This window comes from Bufo bufo, chromosome 6 (assembly GCF_905171765.1).
Source record: "Bufo bufo chromosome 6, aBufBuf1.1, whole genome shotgun sequence".
Classification (NCBI taxonomy): domain Eukaryota; kingdom Metazoa; phylum Chordata; class Amphibia; order Anura; family Bufonidae; genus Bufo; species Bufo bufo.
This window is the reverse complement of record NC_053394.1, coordinates 5321233-5341818: the sequence shown is the minus strand read 5'-3', so window position 1 is coordinate 5341818 and position 20586 is coordinate 5321233. Positions and strand designations below refer to the sequence as shown.

Below are 20586 nucleotides of genomic sequence, written 5' to 3'. Positions count from 1 at the left end.
GCCAGTGCCAACCACTCATACCGGGTGGCACAGTAGCTTGCCGATAAATAAGGCATTTAATTTTTACACTTTAGTGTAATTTCAGTTGCTTGCCTGCTGCCAGTGTGTGTCAGGCCCGCTTCTACTGACTGTAGTGTGCCCACTGCCAGTGCCAACCACTGATACCATCTCCCCGTTCGAAAAATCTATTCAATAAATGGCACCCAGATTGGGGACGTTAGAGGGATTAAACTGATGAGAATAGTACTACAGAAAATACCACTCATATCGGGTGTGACAGTAAATTGCACGGCGCAGACGCAGTCACCGTGGATAAAAACAAAGGGGAGGGAGCCAGCGTTTTTTTAACCATCTCCCCGTTCGAAAAATCAATTCAATTGACCTTTCGGGGACCCTTGGTGTTGTACGTGGCTGGGTGGAGGAAGAAACCTTCAATGACATCACCGGGACGTGGCTAGCTTGGTATCCAACCTTGTGCAAATGGGGAGTTTGCGGTTGTGCAAATGAACTGTTTGCGGTGCATTAAAAGGGGAGTTTGGTCTGTCAATGTCTGTGATGCGGGCGTAACCCTTACACTACCTGATCGATACAACATCATACCTGATCGTATACACACACTGGATGTTTTAAAGCACGTTATTCCAAACAATTTAGGAATGTTAGTTGATTTATGCCCTTTATGGATTAAAACCCGACTCTGCGTCCACTACGTAATTTTCCATGGGAGTTTTGCCATAGATCCCCCTCCGGCATGCCACAGTCCAGGTGTTAGACCCCTTGAAACAACTTTCTCATCACTATTGTGGCCAGAAAGAGTCCCTGTGGGTTTTAAAATTCGCCTGTCTATTGAAGTCTATGGCGGTTCGCCCGGTTCGCCAGTTCGCGAACATTTGCGGAAGTTCTCGTTCGCTGTTCGCGAACTGAAAATTTTATGTTCGCGACATCACTACTCTGGAGTATAATACAGGATGTAACTCAGGATCAGTACAGGATAAGTAATGTATGTACACAGTGACTGCACCAGCAGAATAGTGAGTGCAGCTCTGGAGTATAATACAGGATGTAACTCAGGATCAGTACAGGATAAGTAATGTATGTACACAGTGACTGCACCAGCAGAATAGTGAGTGCAGCTCTGGAGTATAATACAGGATGTAACTCAGGATCAGTACAGGATAAGTAATGTATGTACACAGTGACTGCACCAGCAGAATAGTGAGTGCAGCTCTGGAGTATAATACAGGATGTAACTCAGGATCAGTACAGGATAAGTAATGTATGTACACAGTGACTGCACCAGCAGAATAGCGAGTGCAGCTCTGGAGTATAATACAGGATGTAACTCAGGATCAGTACAGGATAAGTAATGTATGTACACAGTGACTGCACCAGCAGAATAGTGAGTGCAGCTCTGGGGTATAATACAGGATGTAACTCAGGATCAGTACAGGATAAGTAATGTATGTACACAGTGACTGCACCAGCAGAATAGTGAGTGCAGCTCTGGAGTATAATACAGGATGTAACTCAGGATCAGTACAGCATAAGTAATGTATGTACACAGTGACTGCACCAGCAGAATAGTGAGTGCAGCTCTGGAGTATAATACAGGATGTAACTCAGGATCAGTCCAGGATAAGTAATGTATGTACACAGTGACTGCACCAGCAGAATAGTGAGTGCAGCTCTGGAGTATAATACAGGATGTAACTCAGGATCAGTACAGGATAAGTAATGTATGTACACAGTGACTGCACCAGCAGAATAGTGAGTGCAGCTCTGGAGTATAATACAGGATGTAACTCAGGATCAGTACAGGATAAGTAATGTATGTACACAGTGACTGCACCAGCAGAATAGTGAGTGCAGCTCTGGAGTATAATACAGGATGTAACTCAGGGTCAGTACAGGATAAGTAATGTATGTACACAGTGACTGCACCAGCAGAATAGTGAGTGCAGCTCCGGAGTATAATACAGGATGTAACTCAGGATCAGTACAGGATAGGATCTTGTTGGATTGTTGCCCCTTACAATTTAAATCCATTTTTCTATTTACTCCTAGTTGCTCAGATAATTGGGTGCAGATCGGGTTCGCCTGTTGCCTTTTAATGAGATTGTGTATTTGCGCTGTTGCTCCTGGCTAATCCTGTACCTTCATGGAGAGACTGTAGCCATTAAGCCTGTGGCCTCTTCTGTGTATTTTGTAACCATCAAGCTCGTGTGATCTGTGCAGCTCCTCAAGGGCAGAGGAATCCACGAATCATCATGCTGGTCTAATCAGTCCCAGCTTTACATGGGCCTTCTCATCGCCTAGTCCATCTGATGGAGCCATGAAGTGAAGAAGTCCTTGTTCCAGAAGGCATGCATGTAACATTCATGAAGGTGATGGAATGGTATAAGGTGCCTATAGAAGGTATAAGCAGGTGTATGGGGGCGGGAGGCACTGCCACATCTTGTATCACTTTGTGTCTCTCTGAAGGACAGAGAAGATACAAGCAGGAAGGTCCACGGAACCTCAGAACCAGTGTTTACAGGACAATAAATGGTGATGGCAGTAATCAGCGCCGCTTATCTCTGAGGAGCCCATGAGTCTGTAGTAGTTATGGCTGCAGCTGGCTCGCCTCTGATATCACCCCTAGATAGGGCTCCCTCCTCCCACCTGCTCATGTATTTCAGAGAGCTCACACCTGTCTGCAGCACATTTCACAGAGAGGCAGCTGTGGAATTGGTGACAGCAAGGTGAGTGACGGACGAGGTCTGCTCATCGAAAGAACCGGAGCAGAACCCAGGAAATATCCTCATTTATTATTATTATTATTATTTGATATTTTATCTTCATGTTGATACATTGTAACACTTTATTATATATTATTCCATTCTGAATCAGTTCTGGAAATAATTAGACTTTGTGGGTGCAGACACAGGGAGACTAGACCAAAGTCCTGAGGGTGCAAGCAGGTGGTCATCCTTCCTCAGTACCCATTGGGTGTAACCCTTCCTTACTACCCGTTGGGTGTAACCCTTCCTTACTACCCGTTGGGTGTAACCCTTCCTTACTACCCGTTGGGTGTAACCCTTCCTTACTACCCGTTAGGTGTAATCCTTCCTTACTACCCGTTGGGTGTAATCCTTCCTTACTACCCGTTGGGTGTAATCCTTCCTTACTACCCGTTAGGTGTAATCCTTCCTTACTACCCGTTAGGTGTAATCCATCCTTACTACCCGTTGGGTGTAATCCTTCCTTACTACCCGTTGGGTGTAATCCTTCCTTACTACCCGTTAGGTGTAATCCTTCCTTACTACCCGTTGGGTGTAATCCTTCCTTACTACCCGTTGGGTGTAATCCTTCCTTACTACCCGTTGGGTGTAATCCTTCCTTACTACCCGTTGGGTGTAATCCTTCCTTACTACCCGTTAGGTGTAATCCTTCCTTACTACCCATTGGGTGTAATCCTTCCTTACTACCCGTTAGATGTAATCCTTCCTTACTACCCGTTAGGTGTAATCCTTCCTTACTACCCGTTAGGTGTAATCCATCCTTACTACCCGTTAGGTGTAATCCTTCCCTACTACCCATTGGGTGTATTCCTGCCTACAGTGATCTACATAGTGAAGGTCTCGTTTGGGTAGTTGACAGATGACAATGGCATCTGCCCCATGAAGTACACTGCAGCACCTCTCACTGAAGGAATGCTTTCTATCTGATAAAAGGGCCCATGTGCCCGGACAGATTTACGTTCTCCAGGTTGTCATATAATATTAGAAAACCGCACAGCGTCTAAGATGAGAGAACGACGCAGAGGAAAACCGAAACAGCCACCCAATGATGAGAGGTTGTTACAATATAACAGTCAATGTAACATCAGTGGCACAACTCTCTCTCCTGGAACGTTTGTTACAATGTATCAGTGCAGGAAAAATGTATCCAAGCAGGAGTCCCGGGTGTTTAGCACAAAAGAATATGTAAACTTGTTGCAATAGTAACAAACCCGCAGCTGTGAGACGCATTGAGTAGAGCTGTTTTTATGCTTCTAAAAGTTAGGGATTTTTTTCATTCACTGAAAACAAGCAGAGTTTGTGACAATGCTTAGAAATTGAAATAAAACTTAAAAACCTAAACCTCGACTGGGTCCCGAAAACTTCATGACTGTCACCTCTGCTGCGGCGTAAACTTTTACCTTCTGATTCATTATATATTAATAAATGAATACATGTCGGTCGTCTCCATTCACAGATGATTACAGTTTTACTGCCCATTGTCTTCCTGGTGGGAGCTGTGAGAGGTAAGACAAGAACCTTATATCTCTGTGATATATTATATTGATACTTTTCGCAACCCTATAATACCACTGAGATTTGTACCAAGAACCATTATTAATATTGTGTTTATGAAATGCTCTGCAGATCTCTAGAGAGGTCAGAGGTGCAATAATCTGCAGGATGTGTCTGTATGTATCTGTCAGGAGGTAGAGAGGACAGAGCGATGTTCTGCAGATCTCTAGAGGTCAGCAGTGTAATAATCTGCAGGATATATCACTATGTATCTGTCAGGAGGCAGAGAGGACAGAGCGATGTTCTGCAGATCTCTAGAGGTCAGTGGTGTAATAATCTGCTGGATATATCACTATGTATCTGTCAGGAGGCAGAGAGGACAGAGCGATGTTCTGCAGATCTCTAGAGGTCAGTGGTGTAATACTCTGCAGACTATATCACTAAATGTCTGTCAGGAGACAGAGAGGACAGAGCGATGGTCTGCAGATCTCTAGAGGTCAGTGGTGTAATAATCTGCTGGATATATCACTATGTATCTGTCAGGAGGTAGAGAGGACAGAGCGATGTTCTGCAGATCTCTAGAGAGGTCAGAGGTGTAATAATCTGCAGGATATATCACTATGTATCTGTCAGGAGGTAGAGAGGACAGGGCAATGTTCTGCAGAGCTCTAGAGGTCAGTGGTGTAATAATCTGCAGGATATATCACTAGGTATCTGTCAGGACGTAGAGAGGGCAGAGCGATGTTCTGCATATCTCTAGAGAGATCAGAGGTGTAATAATCTGCAGGATATATCACTATGTATCTGTCAGGGGACAGAGAGGGCAGAGCGATGTTCTGCATATCTCTAGAGAGGTCAGAGGTGTAATAATCTGCAGGATATATCACTATGTATCTGTCAGGGGACAGAGAGGGCAGAGCGATGTTCTGCATATCTCTAGAGAGGTCAGAGGTGTAATAATCTGCAGGATATATCACTATGAATCTGTCAGGAGGCAGAGAGGACAGAGTGATGTTCTGCATATCTCTAGAGAGGTCAGTGGTGTAATACTCTGCAGACTATATCACTAAATGTCTGTCAGGAGGTAGAGAGGGCAGAGTGATGTTCTGCAGATCTCTAGAGGTCAGTGGTGTAATAATCTGCAGGATATATCACTATCTATCTGTTAGGAGGTAGAGAGGGCAGAGTGATGTTCTGCATATCTCTAGAGAGGTCAGAGGTGTAATAATCTGCAGCATATATCACTATCTATCTGTTAGGAGGTAGAGAGGACAGAGCGATGATCTGCAGAGCTCTAGAGATCAGAGGTGTAATAATCTGCAGGATATATCACTATGTATCTGTCAGGAGGTAGAGAGGACACAGCAATGTTCTGCAGATCTCTAGAGGTCAGAGGTGTAATAATCTGCAGGATATATTACTATGTATCTGTCAGGAGGTAGAGAGGACACAGCGATGTTCTGCATATCTCTAGAGAGGTCAGAGGTGTAATAATCTGCAGGATATATCACTATGAATCTGTCAGGAGGTAGAGAGGACAGAGCGATGTTCTGCAGATCTCTAGAGGTCAGTGGTGTAATAATCTGCAGGATATATTACTATGTATCTGTCAGGGGACAGAGAGGGCAGAGCGATGTTCTGCAGATCTCTAGAGAGGTCAGAGGTGTAATAATCTGCAGGATATATCACTATGTATCTGTCGGGGGACGGAGAGGGCAGAGCGATGTTCTGCAGATCTCTAGAGAGGTCAGAGGTGTAATAATCTGCAGGATATATCACTATGTATCTGTCAGGAGACAGAGGACGGAGCGATGTTCTGCAGAGATCTATGGAGGCCGCAGGTGTAACGGTCTGTCTCCCGATGCAGGTGGGGAGGTCTGCTACGCCAGGATCGGGTGTTTTCCGGACACTTCTCCGTGGTCGGGGACACTGGAGCGCCCGTCAGCGCAGACGCCGTGGTCTCCGGACAAGATCAAAGTCCGATTCTTACTTTACACTAAATCAAATACCAACAACTTCCAGGTAAGGAGCGCGGCGGCGGCATTGTCCGCCATCAGGTGCCGCGTACACCAGGCGGGACCCTTACATAAAGGGGACCTCCGGGGTCACAGGGATCAGAGACTGGTACAGGTGACACTAGCGCAGATGCTCGGTGTCCGCCGGATGTGAGATGCCAGACCGCAGAGCGCTGACCGCAGTCTCGGGGGAGATCGGCCTTTAGGCTTCGTGCCGACTGGGCGGCGGGTTCTGGGGGCAGTGATGCAGTGCTTGTATGCAACCCTGCAACTAGGACAGCCGTGCTGGGGCCCCTGCTCCTCCTGGGGAGCCACAACCTTCAGTCTGGGGTCAGTGACAGCGCTGCGGCTTCCCGTAGAGAATGAGGGGGAAGAGCATCCCTGGAGACTGCAGCAGAGAAGGGGTTAATGCTGCAAACCTGGGGTTCAGTGAGGCTGGCTGTGATTAAAATAGGCCGACCCCCTCCCCCAGAGAGAGCCCCATAAATAGACCGCCTGCCATGTACTCACTGCTCCCTATGCCCCATCTGTAACACAGACTGCTCCCCGTGTCCTCTCTGTTACATAGACTGCAGTGCTCTGTGCCCCCCCCGTATCACACAGACTGCTCCCCATGTCCTCTCTGTTACATAGACTGCAGTGCTCTGTGCCCCCCTGTATCACACAGACTGCTCCCCGTGTCCTCTGTTACATAGACTGCAGTGCCCTGTGCCCCCCCCCCCCGTATCACGCAGACTGCTCCCCATGTCCTCTCTGTTACATAGACTGCAGTGCTCTGTGCCCCCCCCGTATCACACAGACTGCTCCCCGTGTCCTCTCTGTTACATAGACTGCAGTGCTCTGTGCCCCCCCCCCCCCCCGTATCACACAGACTGCTCCCCGTGTCCTCTCTGTTACATAGACTGCAGTGCCCTGTGCCCCCCCCCCCCCCGTATCACACAGACTGCTCCCTGTGTCCTCTCTGTTACATAGACTGCAGTGCTCTGTGCCCCCCCCCGTATCACACAGACTGCTCCCCGTGTCCTCTCTGTTACATAGACTGCAGTGCTCTGTGCCCCCCCTGTATCACACAGACTGCTCCCCATGTCCTCTCTGTTACATAGACTGCAGTGCTCTGTGCCCCCCCGTAACATACAGACTGCTCCCCGTGTCCTCTCTGTTACATAGACTGCAGTGCTCTGTGCCCCCCCCCCCCGTATCACACAGACTGCTCCCCGTGTCCTCTCTGTTACATAGACTGCAGTGCTCTGTGCCCCCCCCCCGAATCACACAGACTGCTCCCCGTGTCCTCTGTTACATAGACTGCAGTGCTCTGTGCCCCCCCGTAACACACAGACTGCTCCCCATGTCCTCTCTGTTACATAGACTGCAGTGCTCTGTGCCCCCCTGTATCACACAGACTGCTCCCCGTGTCCTCTCTGTTACATAGACTGCAGTGCTCTGTGCCCCCCCTGTATCACACAGACTGCTCCCCGTGTCCTCTGTTACATAGACTGCAGAGCTCTGTGCCCCCCCCCCCCCTGTATCACACAGACTGCTCCCCATGTCCTCTCTGTTACATAGACTGCAGTGCTCTGTGCCCCCCTGTATCACACAGACTGCTCCCCGTGTCCTCTCTGTTACATAGACTGCAGTGCTCTGTGCCCCCCCCTGTATCACACAGACTGCTCCCTGTGTCCTCTCTGTTACATAGACTGCAGTGCTCTGTGCCCCCCCCTGTATCACACAGACTGCTCCCCGTGTCCTCTCTGTTACATAGACTGCAGTGCTCTGTGCCCCCCTGTATCACACAGACTGCTCCCCGTGTCCTCTCTGTTACATAGACTGCAGTGCTCTGTGCCCCCCTGTATCACACAGACTGCTCCCCATGTCCTCTCTGTTACATAGACTGCAGTGCTCTGTGCCCCCCTGTATCACACAGACTGCTCCCCGTGTCCTCTCTGTTACACAGACTGCAGTGCTCTGTGCCCCCCCCTGTATCACACAGACTGCTCCCCATGTCCTCTCTGTTACATAGACTGCAGTGCTCTGCGCCCCCCCCCCCTGTATCACACAGACTGCTCCCCGTGTCCTCTCTGTTACATAGACTGCAGTGCTCTGTGCCCCCCTGTATCACACAGACTGCTCCCCGTGTCCTCTCTGTTACATAGACTGCAGTGCTCTGTACCCCCCCTGTATCACACAGACTGCTCCCCGTGTCCTCTCTGTTACATAGACTGCAGTGCTCTGTGCCCCCCCCCTGTATCACACAGACTGCTCCCCGTGTCCTCTGTTACATAGACTGCAGTGCCCTGTGCCCCCCCCTGTATCACACAGACTGCTCCCCGTGTCCTCTCTGTTACATAGACTGCAGTGCTCTGTACCCCCCTGTATCACACAGACTGCTCCCCGTGTCCTCTCTGTTACATAGACTGCAGAGCTCTGTGCCCCCCTGTATCACACAGACTGCTCCCCGTGTCCTCTCTGTTACATAGACTGCAGTGCTCTGTGCCCCCCCCCTGTATCACACAGACTGCTCCCCGTGTCCTCTCTGTTACATAGACTGCAGTGCTCTGTGCCCCCCCCCGTATCACACAGACTGCTCCCCGTGTCCTCTGTTACATAGACTGCAGTGCCCTGTGCCCCCCCCTGTATCACACAGACTGCTCCCCGTGTCCTCTCTGTTACATAGACTGCAGAGCTCTGTGCCCCCCTGTATCACACAGACTGCTCCCCGTGTCCTCTCTGTTACATAGACTGCAGTGCTCTGTGCCCCCCTGTATCACACAGACTGCTCCCCGTGTCCTCTGTTACATAGACTGCAGTGCTCTGTGCCCCCCTGTATCACACAGACTGCTCCCCGTGTCCTCTCTGTTACATAGACTGCAGTGCCCTGTGCCCCCCCTGTATCACACAGACTGCTCCCCATGTCCTCTCTGTTACATAGACTGCAGTGCTCTGTGCCCCCCCCCTGTATCACACAGACTGCTCCCCGTGTCCTCTCTGTTACATAGACTGCAGTGCTCTGTGCCCCCCCCGTATCACACAGACTGCTCCCCGTGTCCTCTCTGTTACATAGACTGCAGTGCTCTGTGCCCCCCCTGTATAACACAGACTGCTCCCCGTGTCCTCTGTTACATAGACTGCAGTGCTCTGTGCCCCCCCTGTATAACACAGACTGCTCCCCGTGTCCTCTGTTACATAGACTGCAGTGCCCTGTGCCCCCCCCCCCCCCCGTATCACACAGACTGCTCCCCGTGTCCTCTCTGTTACATAGACTGCAGTGCTCTGTGCCCCCCCTGTATCACACAGACTGCTCCCCGTGTCCTCTCTGTTACATAGACTGCAGTGCTCTGTGCCCCCCCTGTATCACACAGACTGCTCCCCGTGTCCTCTGTTACATAGACTGCAGTGCCCTGTGCCCCCCCCCGTATCACACAGACTGCTCCCCGTGTCCTCTGTTACATAGACTGCAGTGCTCTGTGCCCCCCCTGTATCACACAGACTGCTCCCCGTGTCCTCTCTGTTACATAGACTGCAGTGCTCTGTGCCCCCCCCCCTGTATCACACAGACTGCTCCCCGTGTCCTCTGTTACATAGACTGCAGTGCCCTGTGCCCCCCCCTGTATCACACAGACTGCTCCCCGTGTCCTCTCTGTTACATAGACTGCAGTGCTCTGTACCCCCCCTGTATCACACAGACTGCTCCCCGTGTCCTCTCTGTTACATAGACTGCAGAGCTCTGTGCCCCCCTGTATCACACAGACTGCTCCCCGTGTCCTCTCTGTTACATAGACTGCAGTGCTCTGTGCCCCCCCCCTGTATCACACAGACTGCTCCCCGTGTCCTCTCTGTTACATAGACTGCAGTGCTCTGTGCCCCCCCCCCGTATCACACAGACTGCTCCCCGTGTCCTCTGTTACATAGACTGCAGTGCCCTGTGCCCCCCCCTGTATCACACAGACTGCTCCCCGTGTCCTCTCTGTTACATAGACTGCAGAGCTCTGTGCCCCCCTATATCACACAGACTGCTCCCCGTGTCCTCTCTGTTACATAGACTGCAGTGCTCTGTGCCCCCCTGTATCACACAGACTGCTCCCCGTGTCCTCTGTTACATAGACTGCAGTGCTCTGTGCCCCCCTGTATCACACAGACTGCTCCCCGTGTCCTCTCTGTTACATAGACTGCAGTGCCCTGTGCCCCCCCTGTATCACACAGACTGCTCCCCATGTCCTCTCTGTTACATAGACTGCAGTGCTCTGTGCCCCCCCCCTGTATCACACAGACTGCTCCCCGTGTCCTCTCTGTTACATAGACTGCAGTGCTCTGTGCCCCCCCCGTATCACACAGACTGCTCCCCGTGTCCTCTCTGTTACATAGACTGCAGTGCTCTGTGCCCCCCCTGTATAACACAGACTGCTCCCCGTGTCCTCTGTTACATAGACTGCAGTGCTCTGTGCCCCCCCTGTATAACACAGACTGCTCCCCGTGTCCTCTGTTACATAGACTGCAGTGCCCTGTGCCCCCCCCCCCCGTATCACACAGACTGCTCCCCGTGTCCTCTCTGTTACATAGACTGCAGTGCTCTATGCCCCCCTGTATCACACAGACTGCTCCCCGTGTCCTCTGTTACATAGACTGCAGTGTTCTGTGCCCCCCCCTGTATCACACAGACTGCTCCCCGTGTCCTCTCTGTTACATAGACTGCAGTGCTCTGTGCCCCCCTGTATCACACAGACTGCTCCCTGTATCCTCTCTGTTACATAGACTGCAGTGCTCTGTGCCCCCCCCCCTGTATCACACAGACTGCTCCCTGTGTCCTCTCTGTTACACAGACTGCAGTGCTCTGTGCCCCCCCCCCTGTATCACACAGACTGCTCCCCGTGTCCAATGTTACATAGACTGCAGTGCTCTGTGCCCCCCTGTATCACACAGACTGCTCCCCATGTCCTCTCTGTTACATAGACTGCAGTGCTCTGTGCCCCCCCCCCCCCGTATCACACAGACTGCTCCCCATGTCCTCTCTGTTACATAGACTGCAGTGCCCTGTGCCCCCCCTGTATCACACAGACTGCTCCCCGTGTCCTCTCTGTTACACAGACTGCAGTGCTCTGTGCCCCCCCCCCCTGTATCACACAGACTGCTCCCCGTGTCCTCTCTGTTACACAGACTGCAGTGCTCTGTGCCCCCCCGTATCATACAGACTGCTCCCCATGTCCTCTCTGTTACACAGACTGCAGTGCTCTGTGCCCCCCCCTGTATCAAACAGACTGCTCCCCGTGTCCTCTGTTACATAGACTGCAGTGCTCTGTGCCCCCCCTGTATCACACAGACTGCTCCCCGTGTCCTCTCTGTTACATAGACTGCAGTGCTCTGTGCCCCCCTGTATCACACAGACTGCTCCCCGTGTCCTCTCTGTTACATAGACTGCAGTGCTCTATGCCCCCCTGTATCACACAGACTGCTCCCCGTGTCCTCTCTGTCACATAGACTGCAGTGCTCTGTGCCCCCCCCTGTATCACACAGACTGCTCCCCATGTCCTCTCTGTTACATAGACTGCAGTGCTCTGTGCCCCCCCGTATCACACAGACTGCTCCCCGTGTCCTCTCTGTCACATAGACTGCAGTGCTCTGTGCCCCCCCCTGTATCACACAGACTGCTCCCCATGTCCTCTCTGTTACATAGACTGCAGTGCTCTGTACCCCCCCCCCCTGTATAACACAGACTGCTCCCCGTGTCCTCTCTGTTACATAGACTGCAGTGCCCTGTGCCCCCCTGTATCACACAGACTGCTCCCTGTGTCCTCTCTGTTACATAGACTGCAGTGCTCTGTGCCCCCCCCTGTATCACACAGACTGCTCCCCGTGTCCTCTCTGTTACATAGACTGCAGTGCCCTGTGCCCCCCCCTGTATCACACAGACTGCTCCCCGTGTCCTCTCTGTCACATAGACTGCAGTGCTCTGTGCCCCCCCCTGTATCACACAGACTGCTCCCCATGTCCTCTCTGTTACATAGACTGCAGTGCTCTGTGCCCCCCCCCGTATCACACAGACTGCTCCCCGTGTCCTCTCTGTCACATAGGCTGCAGTGCTCTGTGCCCCCCCCTGTATCACACAGACTGCTCCCCATGTCCTCTCTGTTACATAGACTGCAGTGCTCTGTACCCCCCCCCCTGTATAACACAGACTGCTCCCCGTGTCCTCTCTGTTACATAGACTGCAGTGCCCTGTGCCCCCCTGTATCACACAGACTGCTCCCTGTGTCCTCTCTGTTACATAGACTGCAGTGCTCTGTGCCCCCCCCTGTATCACACAGACTGCTCCCCGTGTCCTCTCTGTTACATAGACTGCAGTTCTCTGTACCCCCCCCTGTATCACACAGACTGCTCCCCGTGTCCTCTCTGTTACATAGACTGCAGTGCCCTGTGCCCCCCCCTGTATCACACAGACTGCTCCCCGTGTCCTCTGTTACATAGACTGCAGTGCTCTATGCCCCCCTGTATCACACAGACTGCTCCCCGTGTCCTCTCTGTCACATAGACTGCAGTGCTCTGTGCCCCCCCCCTGTATCACACAGACTGCTCCCCATGTCCTCTCTGTTACATAGGCTGCAGTGCTCTGTGCCCCCCGTATCACACAGACTGCTCCCCATGTCCTCTCTGTTACATAGACTGCAGTGCTCTGTGCCCCCCCCCTGTATCACACAGACTGCTCCCCGTGTCCTCTCTGTTACACAGACTGCAGTGCTCTGTGCCCCCCCGTATCACGCAGACTGCTCCCCATGTCCTCTCTGTTACATATTCTATAGCAAAATGGGGAACCGCACTCCGTTTTAGGGGTGGTATCACCGGTGCCGATCAAGGGCTACTTAAGCCGTATCCAATTAATAAGAATTTGAGGCACTCAGTCCGTAGGTTATGCAATTCAAATAATTTTTTTATTTTTATTATTATTCATGTTTTCTGCACCATCCATATGCCCGTGAAAAATAAGGAATGACAGATTATTTCTGACCAGACGTTTCGGTCACGGTGGACCTTCATCAGTGGTCATGTTATCTGTATGCTGGGTAAAGGTATGCTTGGGCGCTGGATGCATCCAGCGCCCAAGCATAGACTGCAGTGTTACATAGACTGCAGTGCTCTGTGCCCCCCCCTGTATCACACAGACTGCTCCCCGTGTCCTCTCTGTTACATAGACTGCAGTGCTCTGTGCCCCCCTGGATCACACAGACTGCTCCCCGTGTCCTCTCTGTTACATAGACTGCAGTGCTCTGTGCCCCCCCTGTATCACACAGACTGCTCCCCGTGTCCTCTCTGTTACATAGACTGCAGTGCTCTGTGCCCCCCCCCCCTGTATCACACAGACTGCTCCCCGTGTCCTCTCTGTTACATAGACTGCAGTGCTCTGTGCCCCCCTGGATCACACAGACTGCTCCCCGTGTCCTCTCTGTTACATAGACTGCAGAGCTCTGTGCCCCCCCCCTGTATCACACAGACTGCTCCCCATGTCCTCTCTGTTACATAGACTGCAGTGCTCTGTGCCCCCCCTGTATCACACAGACTGCTCCCCGTGTCCTCTCTGTTACATAGACTGCAGTGCTCTGTGCCCCCCCCCCCCCTGTATCACACAGACTGCTCCCCGTGTCCTCTCTGTTACATAGACTGCAGTGCTCTGTGCCCCCCTGGATCACACAGACTGCTCCCCGTGTCCTCTCTGTTACATAGACTGCAGTGCCCTGTGCCCCCCCCCCGTATCACGCAGACTGCTCCCCATGTCCTCTCTGTTACATAGACTGCAGTGCTCTGTGCCCCCCTGTATCACACAGACTGCTCCCCATGTCCTCTCTGTTACATAGACTGCAGTGCTCTGTGCCCCCCTGTATCACACAGACTGCTCCCCGTGTCCTCTCTGTTACATAGACTGCAGTGCTCTGTGCCCCCCCCCTGTATCACACAGACTGCTCCCCGTGTCCTCTGTTACATAGACTGCAGTGCTCTGTGCCCCCCCGTATCACACAGACTGCTCCCCGTGTCCTCTCTGTTACATAGACTGCAGTGCTCTGTACCCCCCTGTATCACACAGACTGCTCCCCGTGTCCTCTGTTGCATAGTCTGCAGAGCTCTGTGCCCCCCCCCCCCGTATCACACAGACTGCTCCCCGTGTCCTCTGTTACATAGACTGCAGTGCTCTGTGCCCCCCTGTATCACACAGACTGCTCCCCGTGTCCTCTCTGTTACATAGACTGCAGTGCTCTGTGCCCCCCCCCTGTATCACACAGACTGCTCCCCATGTCCTCTCTGTTACATAGACTGCAGTGCTCTGTGCCCCCCCCTGTATCACACAGACTGCTCCCCGTGTCCTCTGTTACATAGACTGCAGTGCTCTGTGCCCCACCTGTATCACACAGACTGCTCCCCGTGTCCTCTCTGTTACATAGACTGCAGTGCTCTGTGCCCCCCTGTATCACACAGACTGCTCCCCGTGTCCTCTGTTACATAGACTGCAGTGCCCTGTGCCCCCCCCCCGTATCACGCAGACTGCTCCCCATGTCCTCTCTGTTACATAGACTGCAGTGCTCTGTGCCCCCCTGTATCACACAGACTGCTCCCCATGTCCTCTCTGTTACATAGACTGCAGTGCTCTGTACCCCCCTGTATCACACTGACTGCTCCCCGTGTCCTCTCTGTTACATAGACTGCAGTGCTCTGTGCCCCCCCCCCCTGTATCACACAGACTGCTCCCCGTGTCCTCTCTGTTACATAGACTGCAGTGCTCTGTGCCCCCCTGTATCACACAGACTGCTCCCCGTGTCCTCTCTGTTACATAGACTGCATTGCTCTGTGCCCCCCCCCCTGTATCACACAGACTGCTCCCCGTGTCCTCTCTGTTACATAGACTGCAGTGCTCTGTCCCCCCCCCCCCCTGTATCACACAGACTGCTCCCCATGTCCTCTCTGTTACATAGACTGCAGTGCTCTGTGCCCCCCCCCCTGTATCACACAGACTGCTCCCCGTGTCCTCTCTGTTACATAGACTGCAGAGCTCTGTGCCCCCCCCTGTATCACACAGACTGCTCCCCATGTCCTCTCTGTTACATAGACTGCAGTGCCCTGTGCCCCCACCCCCCGTATCACGCAGACTGCTCCCCATGTCCTGTCTGTTACATAGACTGCAGTGCTCTGTGCCCCCCTGTATCACACAGACTGCTCCCCATGTCCTCTCTGTTACATAGACTGCAGTGCTCTGTGCCCCCCTGTATCACACAGACTGCTCCCCGTGTCCTCTGTTACATAGACTGCAGTGCTCTGTGCCCCCCCGTATCACACAGACTGCTCCCCGTGTCCTCTCTGTTACATAGACTGCAGTGCTCTGTGCCCCCCCCTGTATCACACAGACTGCTCCCCATGTCCTCTCTGTTACATAGACTGCAGTGCTCTGTACCCCCCTGTATCACACAGACTGCTCCCCGTGTCCTCTGTTACATAGTCTGCAGAGCTCTGTGCCCCCCCCCCGTATCACACAGACTGCTCCCCGTGTCCTCTGTTACATAGACTGCAGTGCTCTGTGCCCCCCCCCCCTGTATCACACAGACTGCTCCCCGTGTCCTCTCTGTTACATAGACTGCAGTGCTCTGTGCCCCCCCCCTGTATCACACAGACTGCTCCCCATGTCCTCTCTGTTACATAGACTGCAGTGCTCTGTGCCCCCCCCCCTGTATCACACAGACTGCTCCCCGTGTCCTCTGTTACATAGACTGCAGTGCTCTGTGCCCCCCCCCCGTATCACACTGACTGCTCCCCGTGTCCTCTCTGATACATAGACTGCAGTGCTCTGTGCCCCCCCCCTGTATCACACAGACTGCTCCCCGTGTCCTCTGTTACATAGACTGCAGTGCCCTGTGCCCCCCCGTATCACACAGACTGCTCCCCATGTCCTCTCTGTTACATAGACTGCAGTGCTCTGTACCCCCCTGTATCACACAGACTGCTCCCCGTGTCCTCTGTTACATAGAGTGCAGTGCCCTGTGCCCCCCCCGTATCACGCAGACTGCTCCCCATGTCCTCTCTGTTACATAGACTGCAGTGCTCTGTGCCCCCCTGTATCACACAGACTGCTCCCCATGTCCTCTCTGTTACATAGACTGCAGTGCTCTGTACCCCCCTGTATCACACAGACTGCTCCCCGTGTCCTCTCTGTTACATAGACTGCAGAGCTCTGTGCCCCCCCCTGTATCACACAGACTGCTCCCCGTGTCCTCTCTGTTACATAGACTGCAGAGCTCTGTGCCCCCCCCCTGTATCACACAGACTGCTCCCCGTGTCCTCTGTTACATAGACTGCAGAGCTCTGTGCCCCCCCCTGTATCACACAGACTGCTCCCCGTGTCCTCTGTTACATAGACTGCAGAGCTCTGTGCCCCCCCCCTGTATCACACAGACTGCTCCCCGTGTCCTCTCTGTTACATAGACTGCAGTGCTCTGTGCCCCCCCCCCTGTATCACACAGACTGCTCCCCGTGTCCTCTCTGTTACATAGACTGCAGAGCTCTGTGCCCCCCCCCCCTGTATCACACAGACTGCTCCCCGTGTCCTCTCTGTTACATAGACTGCAGTGCTCTGTGCCCCCCTGTATCACACAGACTGCTCCCCGTGTCCTCTCTGTTACATAGACTGCAGTGCTCTGTGCCCCCCTGTATCACACAGACTGCTCCCCATGTCCTCTCTGTTACATAGACTGCAGTGCTCTGTGCCCCCCCCGTATCACACAGACTGCTCCCCGTGTCCTCTCTGTTACATAGACTGCAGTGCTCTGTGCCCCCCTGTATCACACAGACTGCTCCCCGTGTCCTCTCTGTTACATAGACTGCAGTGCTCTGTGCCCCCCCTGTATCACACAGACTGCTCCCCGTGTCCTCTGTTACATAGACTGCAGAGCTCTGTGCCCCCCCCCCGTATCACACAGACTGCTCCCCGTGTCCTCTGTTACATAGACTGCAGAGCTCTGTGCCCCCCCTGTATCACACAGACTGCTCCCCGTGTCCTCTCTGTTACATAGACTGCAGTGCTCTGTGCCCCCCCCTGTATCACACAGACTGCTCCCCGTGTCCTCTCTGTTACATAGACTGCAGTGCTCTGTGCCCCCCTGTATCACACAGACTTCTCCCCGTGTCCTCTGTTACATAGACTGCAGTGCCCTGTGCCCCCCCCCCCCGTATCACGCAGACTGCTCCCCATGTCCTCTCTGTTACATAGACTGCAGTGCTCTGTGCCCCCCTGTATCACACAGACTGCTCCCCGTGGCCTCTCTGTTACATAGACTGCAGTGCTCTGTGCCCCCCCCCTGTATCACACAGACTGCTCCCCGTGTCCTCTCTGTTACATAGACTGCAGTGCTCTGTGCCCCCCCCTGTATCACACAGACTGCTCCCCGTGTCCTCTGTTACATAGACTGCAGTGCTCTGTGCCCCCCTGTATCACACAGACTGCTCCCCGTGTCCTCTGTTACATAGACTGCAGTGCTCTGTGCCCCCCCCTGTATCACACAGACTGCTCCCCATGTCCTCTCTGTTACATAGACTGCAGTGCTCTGTGCCCCCCTGTATCACACAGACTGCTCCCCGTGTCCTCTCTGTTACATAGACTGCAGTGCTCTGTGCCCCCCCCCCCCTGTATCACACAGACTGCTCCCCGTGTCCTCTGTTACATAGACTGCAGAGCTCTGTGCCCCCCCGTATCACACAGACTGCTCCCCGTGTCCTCTCTGTTACATAGACTGCAGAGCTCTGTGCCCCCCCCTGTATCACACAGACTGCTCCCCGTGTCCTCTGTTACATAGACTGCAGTGCTCTGTGCCCCCCCTGTATCACACAGACTGCTCCCCGTGTCCTCTCTGTTACATAGACTGCAGTGCTCTGTGCCCCCCTGTATCACACAGACTGCTCCCCATGTCCTCTCTGTTACATAGACTGCAGTGCTCTGTACCCCCCTGTATCACTCAGACTGCTCCCCGTGTCCTCTCTGTTACATAGACTGCAGAGCTCTGTGCCCCCCCTGTATCACACAGACTGCTCCCCGTGTCCTCTGTTACATAGACTGCAGAGCTCTGTGCCCCCCCCCCTGTATCACACAGACTGCTCCCCGTGTCCTCTCTGTTACATAGACTGCAGTGCTCTGTACCCCCCTGTATCACACAGACTGCTCCCCGTGTCCTCTCTGTTACATACACTGCAGTGCTCTGTACCCCCCTGTATCACACAGACTGCTCCCCATGTCCTCTCTGTTACATAGACTGCAGTGCTCTGTGCCCCCCCCCTGTATCACACAGACTGCTCCCCGTGTCCTCTCTGTTACATAGACTGCAGTGCTCTGTGCCCCCCCTGTATCACACAGACTGCTCCCCGTGTCCTCTGTTACATAGACTGCAGTGCTCTGTGCCCCCCCCCTGTATCACACAGACTGCTCCCCGTGTCCTCTGTTACATAGACTGCAGAGCTCTGTGCCCCACCCCCGTATCACACAGACTGCTCCCCGTGTCCTCTGTTACATAGACTGCAGAGCTCTGTGCCCCCCCTGTATCACACAGACTGCTCCCCGTGTCCTCTCTGTTACATAGACTGCAGTGCTCTGTGCCCCCCCCCTGTATCACACAGACTGCTCCCCGTGTCCTCTCTGTTACATAGACTGCAGTGCTCTTTGCCCCCCTGTATCACACAGACTTCTCCCCGTGTCCTCTGTTACATAGACTGCAGTGCCCTGTGCCCCCCCCCCCGTATCACGCAGACTGCTCCCCATGTCCTCTCTGTTACATAGACTGCAGTGCTCTGTGCCCCCCTGTATCACACAGACTGCTCCCTGTGGCCTCTCTGTTACATAGACTGCAGTGCTCTGTGCCCCCCCCCTGTATCACACAGACTGCTCCCCGTGTCCTCTCTGTTACATAGACTGCAGTGCCCTGTGCCCCCCCCGTATCACGCAGACTGCTCCCCATGTCCTCTCTGTTACATAGACTGCAGTGCTCTGTGCCCCCCTGTATCACACAGACTGCTCCCCATGTCCTCTCTGTTACATAGACTGCAGTGCTCTGTACCCCCCTGTATCACACTGACTGCTCCCCGTGTCCTCTCTGTTACATAGACTGCAGTGCTCTGTGCCCCCCCCCCCTGTATCACACAGACTGCTCCCCGTGTCCTCTCTGTTACATAGACTGCAGTGCTCTGTGCCCCCCCCCCCTGTATCACACAGACTGCTCCCCGTGTCCTCTCTGTTACATAGACTGCAGTGCTTTGTCCCCCCCCCTGTATCACACAGACTGCTCCCCATGTCCTCTCTGTTACATAGACTGCAGTGCTCTGTGCCCCCCCCCCTGTATCACACAGACTGCTCCCCGTGTCCTCTCTGTTACATAGACTGCAGAGCTCTGTGCCCCCCCTGTATCACACAGACTGCTCCCCATGTCCTCTCTGTTACATAGACTGCAGTGCCCTGTGCCCCCCCCCCCCGTATCACGCAGACTGCTCCCCGTGTCCTCTCTGTTACATAGACTGCAGTGCTCTGTGCCCCCCTGTATCACACAGACTGCTCCCCATGTCCTCTCTGTTACATAGACTGCAGTGCTCTGTGCCCCCCCCTGTATCACACAGACTGCTCCCCGTGTCCTCTCTGTTACATAGACTGCAGTGCTCTGTGCCCCCCCCCTGTATCACACAGACTGCTCCCCATGTCCTCTCTGTTACATAGACTGCAGTGCTCTGTGCCCCCCCCCCTGTATCACACAGACTGCTCCCCGTGTCCTCTGTTACATAGACTGCAGTGCTCTGTGCCCCCCCTGTATCACACAGACTGCTCCCCGTGTCCTCTCTGTTACATAGACTGCAGTGCTCTGTGCCCCCCCCTGTATCACACAGACTGCTCCCCATGTCCTCTCTGTTACATAGACTGCAGTGCTCTGTGCCCCCCCCCTGTATCACACAGACTGCTCCCCGTGTCCTCTGTTACATAGACTGCAGAGCTCTGTGCCCCCCTGTATCACACAGACTGCTCCCCGTGTCCTCTCTGTTACATAGACTGCAGTGCTCTGTGCCCCCCCTGTATCACACAGACTGCTCCCCGTGTCCTCTGTTACATAGACTGCAGTGCCCTGTGCCCCCCCCCGTATCACGCAGACTGCTCCCCATGTCCTCTCTGTTACATAGACTGCAGTGCTCTGTGCCCCCCTGTATCACACAGACTGCTCCCCATGTCCTCTCTGTTACATAGACTGCAGTGCTCTGTACCCCCCTGTATCACACTGACTGCTCCCCGTGTCCTCTCTGTTACA

The 20586-nt window shown here is 53.5% G+C and overlaps 1 protein-coding gene across 1 annotated transcript in view; it reads left to right on the top strand.

Moving 5' to 3' along the window:
- Positions 1 to 20586, top strand: part of LOC121003118 (pancreatic triacylglycerol lipase-like) — a 137981-nt gene that overhangs the window by 113008 nt on the left and 4387 nt on the right. The gene's annotated exons all lie outside the window — the stretch shown is intronic.